Here is an 11333-nt window from a genome sequence, read left to right as displayed (position 1 = left end):
CTTCTGCCGCTGTCCCCGTCCTTTATGTATAAATAAAGCTTTAAAAAAACTGCCCTGTTTGCAGCTTTGTGACAATGCTCATCATGCATGAAGATCAACCCATACAACTAAATGAATCCTTTTAGTTTTTTGGAGCTACATGCTCTTCCTATACAGCGAGTGTTCTTCTCTGGGATTGACAAGCTAGCAAATGCTCTGAACCTCTAATATTTGCTTGTTATAGCAAACTTTTAAGTGGCGCTGCTAACCAGAGTTGAATACTATGGTATTTGCCCTGTGTCTTGTTAAAATGGCCCTGATCAGCATTTGTGCGTCCTGTATTTCTTTGTTTCCCCTCCTCTGTGCTCCAATGGCCGTAACAGCTCAGGTAACCCTTCTCAGAGCGGCATAAGCCAGCCTGTCAGCAGATTCAGCCCTGTGTTTCCTGGACCCTGTTGATACCCAATACATAATGCCACACCAGGAAGCTTTCTGCCAGCCTGTAATCCAAGGCATCTTATCAAACCAATCAGCACTTTTCCAGCGAGAACACATCTCGACCGTGACAGCAAAGGGGGAGGACGGGGGGGGGGGGGGGGGGGGGGGTCACAACATCTGGCGCTCACAGAGAGGGAGGGAGAAAATGAGTGAGAAGAAAGTGTGAGAACAATCTCGATGCTCTGGTACGGAGCATTTTAGATCAACACCATGTTCCGCTTTCTCTTTCGATACAGGTCAGCGGGCGGGCGGCCAGTTGTCGGTGTTCGCCCTCTGCATAGTGGAGGCTGATATTGATGTTCTTGACGGTAACATTTGTCACCGGGCTCCCTCACAGATCCCCTCTTCTTCTCTTTCTCTCAACCCCCTTCCTTTCCCACCAGCCCAGTGCAGTGGCAGGAGGTTACCACAGCAGTAAGGCAGCAGCCCCCTGTAGTGGTGGTCAGGGGGCCTGGAGCGGCACCACCTACACCCGTACAGGTCTGCAGCACTACCTGTCCCACCACCAACAACTCCCCCATTACCAGAGCTACGCCTACTGCCCGACAAATACAGCTGTGAGTACAGCAGAGTTCTTCTTTCTGACGCGCTGCTCGATGTTCCTCTGTTTCTGTTAGAATACATTGGCTGTGCTCTCTCTGTGCTTGTTCTCTTTTCTAATCACTCTCTCTCCCGTTAGAGGCTGTTATGCACACAGCAAACTATCTTTCTCCACCTCCCTCCCCTCCCTTGTCTACGCCGTCCCTTTAATCGTTCCTCTTTCCCACACTCTTTCCTCTCAAGCCCTTGTGGTGTAAATCACTTCCCCTCACTATCTCTGCCTCCCTCTTGCCTATCTCTTCTTTTTACTCTGTCTCTTGTACTCTCTCTCTCTCCCCTCTATCTTCTCTGCAACTTAATTTGTTTTTCTTTCATCCATCCTCTGCATCGACAGTGCAATGAGAGACTAATTGAGGTAGAAACACTTTTGGACGGCGTCCCTTGTCATTATCCTTGAAATTAATTGCGGTTCGGAATCCGTTTGATTTGACTTTATTGGTGCGATCTGGTTCTCTAATGCGACGTTTGGGGTGTGACTGGAACCCAGACTCGAGCCAAATTGAAGAATTTTATTATCGCTGTGTTGCTGTCACAGACGCAGAGCTGGAAACAAAGATTTGTCACGTTTTTATACTTCTGTATTTCTTCCTCTAATGAATACGTTTACAAGGCTTCACACCGAATCTTTCTCTTGGTCTCTTTTATTTCCATTACGGTATTCTCATATCTTACATACGGCGCCACTTAAATTCCAAACTGCCTCCTTGCCAACATGTTGAGACTCCCCTGCAGCTCTTGCGTGCAAAGAATGAAGAAATTGGATTGAATTTAGATATGATAATCGTCACTGTACGTTGGCTCCTTGTTGCACGGAGCATTCCCTTTATGATATTCCTGTGATATCAAGGTGCGCAGCCATTCAGGCCAAGGCTCTTTTTAGTAAGCAGGACTGAAATTATCTTGTGAGTGCTCGGGCTGTTGTGTGTCACCAGCAAACGCCACCGATACCATTGTCCCAGTGTCATCGCCTCTATTAGCTCCACCCACAGCCGAGCGGAGCAGGGGCGGTTCCAACCGTGTTGTGCACAAACAGGAAGCAACAGCAGAGAACATTCCCCGAGACTGACATAAACGCGGCGGCTGTGGTTGCAGTTGCGGCGGGGGCCCCGGCACATGTTTTTTGGGAACATCGTGGTCCTGTCTGGTCTTCAGTGCCACACCCCTCCGAGGAGCACATCAACATCCTCACATCACGTGTCTTCAGTTCTTTGACCTGACTGAATGAAGCGAAGCCTGCGAGCTACTTCAGGCAGTCAGTCTGCACTAACATCACATGGCAAACTCTTCTCACCGCATTTTGCTCTCACTCAATGTTTTGACTGTAACAGTGCACTTTGGTCTCGGGATATACACATTGGGTGTATCACAAAGAGCCAGCTGATAAGCAGAAGAAAAAAATTCCCCGGATGGATTTGAAACAACAGACACAACTCTGTCTTGCCTTTTTTTCCTCTTTTTTTCTTTTTCTTCTCTGCAGTATCCGCTTAGCCAGTCTTGGTTACAGATCACACTAAGATCACTCATCTTGACCCTCCAGCCTCACACCAACACACACCGCTGGCTTGAACTGGCCTGTTTTCTGTTTTCATGGGACATCGGGGACGGTCGTTTTCCTTTTTTGAAGCGGTTTTCATTTCGGCCCCACAGAAAGCAATTTCTCCCCCACTATCGAGCCTTCGTCCTGGGCTGAGTCCACACTTTGGCCTCAAGGAGGATTCACGATGCCTGGATGTGGGTAATTCAGACACTTAACAGTAAACAGAGGCATGGTTCTAGCTATGGAGTCTGCCTTGTGCATTCTTATTGCTTCTCATATGCAACACATACTATGACATGGAATTCACAAACTAATGCAGGTCTCTCCTTGTCTCAAACACCCTTTCCATCTATGGTTTTATTGCCTGCCTAAAAGCTATTGTAATTTCACGTATATTAGATGCAAAGAATGCCCAGCAGAAAGGGAAGAAAAACAGAACGGATAGCTCAGCATGCGTCTGTCCTCTCGGCTGAGAGAGGTGAGTAAATAAAGGAAGAAAGAAAAGCAAGCAAGGATCCAGGAGAGATCAAGAAGCTTTGCCTCCAGCGGGTTTGTAATTACAATGGAAGCGGATACATTTCCACTCTTAATATGGTGGGATGAGGATCCCTCAGGGGGGGAGGTGGTATAACAAAACAGCAGCGGAGAAAGTCATGTAGAAGTCAGAAGCTGTGACTAGAAAGAGAGTCAAAGGGAGAGATTGTGTTATTTCCTTGGAATATTCAATGCTAACTCTGACAGAATACTTTCATATACTGCAAATCTCCGTTGCCAAATGCATATTGTAGACACACAATTACTGCCTGGATTATGTTCATGAGAAACATTTTTCTTTCTTTCTTCATTCCAGGAAGTGTGGCATCCTCACAGAAGTCATACGGGGTTAGTCGGGCTGGATGGTTGGTGGGGCAAAGCATCTTAGTGCTGATCTGCCAATGTTACTGTGTTAACAGCACACATAATTTATATAGTGAACATGGTAAACATTTTGTTATGACACTAGACACACTTCTAGTGATGCGCAGGCCTGACTCGTTATGAGAGCCAATGCACACTCCCTTGCCTGAAACATGTGTAAATCCACCACTCGCAGTTGAAACGACTCGCAAACCGGAAAGAGACAATAGGACTTGAGGGCGTGGCTTGCAGTGTGTATGTGTGTGTGTTTGAGAGAGAGAGAGAGAGAGAGAGAAAGAGAGAGAGAGAGAGAGAGAGAGAGAGAGAGAGAGAGAGAGAGAGAGAGAGAGAGAGAGAAAGAGAGAGACTGGAGGAGAAGGCAGACAATTGCACACAATGTTTTATTAATAACATACTCGGAATGCTGCTTTGTCACCTTTTGACTTGCCTCGAGATATTTACCATTAGGTCCACCAGAACCTGCCCGACCCGCGGGTCAATCCGAATACCACCACTAAGTTCAGCCTCATAGATTCTGTTTCATTTCTTCTGGTTGTTATTATGACTTTTTTTGGGCTATACAAAATAAACTGAATTGAATTGAATGTTCATTGTAATTTAGTTTCTTATTATTAATTTATGAAAGAGTGAAAAGAATGTGGGATTGAGATGTAGAAACCAAAAACTGAAGAGACGGACAAACGGAGGAAACAGGAGAGGGATGCAAAGAAGGGGAAGACAGACTGCAGAGGAGGAGTTAAATTTACTGTGGCGACTAAAGGAGGTCAAGTGTCTCACCTCACATCGCTATTACTGTTAACCAAACAGCTATAAACAGGTTAGATACAGTAACAGCTGTGGTGAGTGCACCGGCCCTCAGGTTCTTTAGTGTAATAAAACCTGACAAACTAATGATTGCACTTGCTGTTATTGGATTCTTTACTTAAAGCCACATAGGCTGCAAACTCTCCTATTGCCTTGACTGTGACTAAGACCCACATTATAGATTTTCTGGTCTATGGAGAATTGATCAAGTACAATGGCAAAGAAAAGGAAACATTCTGTGTAGGTGCTTTCCACTAATTGTTGTGACAGAGCCCATTCATGGGCGATGGCAATAATGGAGCGAACACAGTGTCAAGTGTAGACTTTGTAAATGGAGTTCCTGGAGTGTTGCTCTTGCGATATTTGATATCCCGATTTTAGCTTTGAGACATTTTCTTAGGCAAGCCTTATACCTTTTGTGTCTGTTCAATGTGTGTGTGTGTGTGTGTGTGTGTGTGTGTGTGTGTGCAAAGCCTCCACGGGACATTTGCTGAAAAAAAAAACACATTTTCTCAGTCAACTTTAGTTGCTTATATAAACACATTTTTCTGTCTGACCTCTGAGCTGTTTCATTTCTGATGGTATGCGTCCTCATTCTACAGATTATCTCCAAACTGCTTGATATCCAGATGTTTCCACCATTGCTTCAATCATCTCGGGCCATCCAGTCCAGATATAACTCGTGTTTGTGAGCTAACTCGTGTTCGCCGTGCTTGGGAATCATGGCCTCGCATTTGTCCCTGTTATGTGCAGCTTGGAACACAGGACCCAAACGCCGTCAACGATGGAAAAGCAACTTTTATTGCTAAACAGGATTCCAAAACAGGATTCCAAAAAACCAGGATACAAAACATGCACACAAGATCTTCCACGATCTAGACAAGACGAACCGACCAAGGGGAATGACATGAACAGGACTTAAATACAGAGGGCTGGTGCAGGTGATTGGACACAGGAGGAAACAATCAGGAACAGGGCAGACAATCACAGGGACAGGAAGTGAAGAGAAACAGAGGACACGAGAGACAAGGACTTCAAAATAAGACAGGAAACACGAAACAACACTACAGATCCTGACAGTCCCGGCTTAACAGCCGTATTTAACTGTTTAACTGTAGCGCTGCAGTGCCTGTTAGGACCCTGTATTGCTGTAGTCGGGGAGGGGGGGCATGCAGGGCCGATTGCTTGGCCTCTAGAAGTGCTGCTTGCAGTGTTGTTGAGAATCCTCGTCCCTGACTCAAGGGAAGTGAAGAGTTCAGTTGTAATGTTGGTATAACCAGTAGCAAAATTGAAGTGCGGTCAATGAGCCCCCCCCCTACCTTCACGCTGCTGTTTGCTTGTTTATTTAAAGTTTATTGTTGTGAACCACGGCTGTGTATTCTGCCCCCCCCTCAGTATCCCCTGCATTGGATGACCTCTGACCTCAGTGAACATCCAACAGTGTCCAAATTGCACAAATTCCGTGCCGTATGCTTCGACACAACTGGGAGAGTCTGCATCATCAGCGTGGTCTGCTTCAGCTAACTGCGTCCACGTACAGTAGTGTGCTTATCATCGAGTTATACGCGGAGCTCATGCAGATGTGAGTCAGAGAGCTGGAGCACTTTGCTCTTGTGTCAAGTTAAATGAGGAAAAGACTTGGGATGATTTCTGCACTCAGGGGCCAGACCGCATTGCGTCTATGTGCTGCTGCAGAGTTCATCTCTCTTCATAACATACAGATGGAGACACACATACCTACACACATGCTGCAGAGGGGAAAACAAACTAAACAAATACTCCAGTGCTGGGGGATCGGTGCAAGAACTGTTTGCTGACCAACCGTTTCCATATGTTCTCGCGCCGTATGGGGAATTCTCATCTTATCAGGCATAGATAACCGGACACATTTTCCCCCTAATGAAAACATTTGAGTGGGTTATCAGTCTTTTATCTGAGGACATGGACATCCCTGTGAACCCTTCAATTTAATCTGGAGGCGTCGCCTGAGCAAACGCAGGTTGTTAGCTCATTAGGATTGCCGTGCACACGTCGGACGATCATTCAGTCAATACTAACCTGCGAGTAAGGATTCCTTGCACATCTCCAGGCTCACTAGGACCGAAAACACAGAGAAGAGACAGAAAGGAACATTGCCCATCTGTTTTAGTTTTCATATCTGACAAGAATAAGTATATTAAAGATATCTATCTTTGCATATTGAGCATGAGTGGGTGCGAACCGACTCACCTTTTCATCCCTCCCTGTTTGTGAGGCCCGGGCTCTGGCACAACCATTGGTGTTGTGATAAGCTTAATTAGCCATAACTCACAAACCCCCATTTCTACAGGCTGACAGATGACACAGTCGTTTAGCTGAATGAATGGCCTGCCTGCTGGCAGCGGGTGAGGCCGCGTCCGCTGGCTGATGGCCCGCACAAGGCAGTCGAGTTGAGGCTTGTTATCTTTGGATCACCCACGGAAGCGAAATGGTCCGAACATCGGCAGGGACGACGCAAATGAAATGAAAAAGGTGTGACTGAGTGGAAGAAGGGAGTCGGGGACGGGTGATAGAGGCATCTTTTATTTAAGGCACTCTTCAAATAAATATTCCAGCCAAGACAAGATTAAATGAAAGGTGCATTCCCGACAGGAGAGGCAGCAGATGCCGATGTGCAATGTACATGTGTGGTGCGGCTGGGTGGGGGGGCTCAGCTTACATTTTAGAGTCTGACTCTCTTTCATCAGCCCTTGAATGAGGAGGTTTGCTCATTCCCCAAATACTGCAATGATTCATCTTTGCCATGAGCCAGAATGGGCTTTGTCTCAGTAATTAATTTAGCTCTCGGGACAGCAGTTGGAATGAGTCGTGTCTTCAAGGCCTAATTAAAAGAAAATTGTCAAACATATTCTAGGTCAGACAGCTCAAAATCTCCAACCATTTAGGCAAGATTTCTTTTCTTTTTTGAAACACCGCCACCTCGACCTTTGTGGGCCATTTCGCTTGCTGACAGAGTGGCTTGCAGAGTGAAAAACAAATGGTTTTATTTGCTTTGTTGATTTCTTTAGGCACCACTTGAAAATTGAGACACTTGATGTTTTGTTGCTTGAGTCAATATCTCAGTCTCCTTATGGCTTTGTGCTCTGCATGACTTTGCCTCCGTCTGAGGGTGGTTTATTGGAAATCGCCAAGACATGTCAGGCTTCCTATTTTGTGGAGTTAACTTCCTACCTTCTGCCGAGACCGTCGCTGTGCATGAGCACCTCGGGTTCAGGATCACTTTCTCTAAAATAACTGTGGTCGGAAATGCACGTATCGGCCCCGCATTAATCATAACATATCAGCTGGAGTACTTGTTTTATTGAACCAGTCGGACCTGACAGACTGACAGACAGGGAGCGTCTATCTTATCTGTCCTCATAATGAGAATCAATGACTTTAGTTACAGGCACAGAATGGCTCCAACATTACACACACGCACACACACACACACACACACACACACACACACACACACACACACACAGGTTCTGAACAATTAAGCGCGAGCTGTCGGGCTTAGTGCCTGGGTCCATTGTAAGCGCTCTAAACCTGTTAGACTGTGACAGACCATTAAAAGGCTGCCAAGGCTTCCTTAATTCAACAGTGCACTCAGAGGCAGAGTGACGTGAGTGTGTCTCTGTGGGACGAATGTGCATTTGCTTCTTATGACACTCCTTATCTTGCACCCCCTCTCCACACACACACACACACACACACACACACACACACACACACACACACACACACACACATACAGTTTGACAGTATCAACACCATCAAGTCGCTGCAATAGATCCACCTCTATGTTTATTCAGGCAAATACATCAAACCATTACAATCCCTGCCAACACTAATTTATTTTCTCAGTAATTTTCTGTAAATTCTAAGGAGCATAAAGTGAACAACAGTAATTATCTTTTGCATTGTGAAGCAACAGTAAATGGAAGCTAGTATCCCCAATGCTCGTCAGTTTGTGTACTGTTAACATTATGCAGAGTTGTAAAACATAGAACCTTCACACTGCTTATCATAGATGTTCTCCGTACTGTATTAAGAAACCCAGATCAGTAGTTGTTGTTTTTTGGTATACACTTGTCCTGGTTGAAGGTGCCAGTTAAAACTGCTGAAGAAGATTCCGGTGTAAATTACATGTTTCACACCATGTTTTTATTTTCACATGTTGAAATCAACAGCATAAACCCAGAAGATCAAACTTATCTAACAGGTGCATTTTCCAGCTTTTGCAGTGTTCGATTCATGACTAGTTTCGGCAAAGCCAGTCCACAAAAACCAAGAGAATACGGTTTAATAGTATTACAGCTGACTGGATTCCAACCAAACGAGCGTGGTCATGACCAGCGCACCAGTCCGATTCATAGGGATACCTTGTGTGTTTGACACCTCTGACTGAATGCTTTTTGGGTGCATGTTTCACCTAGCAGGCATGTCCTGTCGTCACCAGCGCTCGGCGTTCTCCTCCATGAGAAATTAAAAGCCCGGGCCACAAGATCCTGAGAGCCAGACCACAGGAATATCCCGAATCTGACAGAGCTTCCCCCGCAATGTTTCATTTCCTATTTCACAAGAGCGGGCGGTCCATTCACATTCCTGGCTGCGGTATTCCACCAGTCTTGATTTAGCAGCAGTTCATGGTTGATATTAGATGTTGGACACAATGGGAGACGTTAGAGGGTGCTGGCAGATCTTGCAGGGGTTTAAAAGGGGTGCCTCCTCTTGTTCAGATCATGTGGGCTGTCATATTTACATGGCATTGCTGGCTTCGCGCTGTGTTTAACGGCAAATTCAGAGCGTCTTATCTGTGAAATCGCTCTTCAGTATTTCACTTTGCACCTGTTACTTTCTGTTCAGGTGATTAGTCAATGACAGGGCAAGACAGAGGAACATAAATCACACATCCTGAGCCGTAGATGTGACCTCAATTCAAAATGCACACCTCAGATCATGCCCCGGTTTTCAGGCTAGACGCGGACCGACTCACACGCACTGACATCCGCGCACAGATGGGTTTTTCAAATATGGCTGCCTGGGGCTGCAGTATTGGCTTTTAAAATACTCATAACATCTGTAAAGCATTACGGCTGATTATGCTGGTCCTTCAGTGCAATCATGCAATACGGTCATGAGCGATGGCTGAACATGAACCGTATGGGAAAGAAAGAGACGATGAGGCCTCTACAGTTCTGATGAAGGCGTGAGGCCCATGGCTACACACACTCCGACACATTCATTTATCAAAATCAGATTATATCATTTATCTCTACTAATGGGGAACTCACATGAATTCCTTAATCCATAAATATAGCTTGTAGTCGGCTGAGCTTGCGAAGCATTCTGGAGAAAAGAGCGTAAGTGATTTAACCATGACATTTTCCCTTGTATTAAAAAAGCTCCCTTATGTGTATGTTCTTTGGAAATAGGCAGGGTATTTCCTGACGGCAAGTAACACAACTGTGACCTGCGGAGCCTTTTTTAATAAATTCTATAGTTTGTTTATTGTGCCAAAGTTGCTCAGGGCTTGTGACAAGGAGGGAGTCCATGCAGGGTAATACCTGAATCCTCACCTGTCCACCAGGTGGCACTCTCCAGCACACCTGAAGCTGATCCCTTCATCATCCCTCATCTGTGAATACCAGTTAGTGTCCATTGACAATTAACGTAATGAACAATGGCTCCACTCCAGTTGGGTTGCTCAACAGGAGTAGCAATCAATAGTGTTATTGATTATATCTGCTATGCCCTGATGCGCCCAAATTTACACATAATATCCCCAAATTTCCCACAATCAACTTTCCTTTAGTACCTTCCTCAGAACAAAAGTTAGGCACCACTGTTTATTTAGGTAATAACGTGACCTTTTCGCAATCCATCCATACATAACACGTATGCCCCATTAGTGGAAAGGATCAAGCAAAAGTTGTTCCCGTTTTTCTTTTTTGGAGCGATGCTATAAACCTTTTGTCCCTGTATTTCTAGATTCAAAACAGGCAGAACAGTGAATTAGAAGAGGGAGAATGGCTGAGCCCATGGCTCTGTTACCGTGTCAGGTTTTGCCGCTGAGTGAAGCTGCAGGGGTATTTTTGATTTATTCAACAGCACTGTTGTTTTTGAAAGTTCCTCTCTGTGTTGTTTTGGCAGCAGAAACGCAGCGGTTGAACAAGTCTTATCGGAGGAAAGAGCTCCATCAAGCCACATACAGAGACGCATAAAGCAAAGGCATTCGTTATTACAGGCTTTGTTGCTGCTTTGAAAAAAAATAAAATTAAAAGTGCAGTGTGACAGGCCAAGAACCAGAGAGAATGTGGGCCACAGTATTGACAAATGTCGAATATGTCAGCTGTTCCTTAGCCACGGCTTTCGATAGTGTTACATTCAAAGCATCGCTCTTCCTTCAAACAGTAAACTATTCTACAACACACTGTGTTCATTCGTCCACTCCCAGGAGTCAGCCTTGGTTTAGGGGAAGGTGGAAGGTTTGTTGGAGCCGCTTTGCTCCCTTTAGTTGGTGTACTTTGATGGCTTCAGTACAGTTCTACAGGCGCAACGGGCACACTGAAGTCTAAATGCGACCCAGTGGAGTTGCACCATAATGTGAGTGCTCTTAATCATCTTCGACATGCTTTCTAGAGGCAATCTACAATCTGGCAGCGTTACACCGGACCGAGCGAGCATCAATGTGCAACAGTGTGTAATAATGCATTTGTTTCAACAATTTAAGTTCAGTCTTTTTCTTTTGGCTCCCGTGACCTAATTCCACTTCTTACAATTTGGGTTAATTACTGTTTCATCAATGAAATATTGAGAGACATTAAGACATGTTTGTTTTAGTATGTATTCATATTTGAGAGGTGTAGCAGTCAGCTGTGACGGTTGCTATGGTAGCCTGGTGTCTAATTAACCAGAATGTCTGCCCTTTGTTCAAATTTGTCAACGCTCAGGATTGTCGACCACATTCCAA

At 45.3% G+C, this 11333-nt stretch overlaps 1 protein-coding gene across 1 annotated transcript in view; it reads left to right on the top strand.

The window, feature by feature from the left end:
• Positions 1–977: 977 nt before the first annotated feature.
• rbms3 (RNA binding motif, single stranded interacting protein) overlaps positions 978–11333 on the top strand; it is a 193813-nt gene continuing 183457 nt past the window's right edge. Inside the window, exon 1 of the mRNA XM_034546042.1 lies at positions 978–1034. The gene's annotated coding sequence lies outside the window, so the exon portion shown is untranslated. The remainder of the gene's footprint in view (positions 1035–11333) is intronic.

Source organism: Cyclopterus lumpus, chromosome 11 (genome assembly GCF_009769545.1).
Source record: "Cyclopterus lumpus isolate fCycLum1 chromosome 11, fCycLum1.pri, whole genome shotgun sequence".
Classification (NCBI taxonomy): domain Eukaryota; kingdom Metazoa; phylum Chordata; class Actinopteri; order Perciformes; family Cyclopteridae; genus Cyclopterus; species Cyclopterus lumpus.
This window is presented reverse-complemented; position numbering and strand designations above follow the sequence as displayed.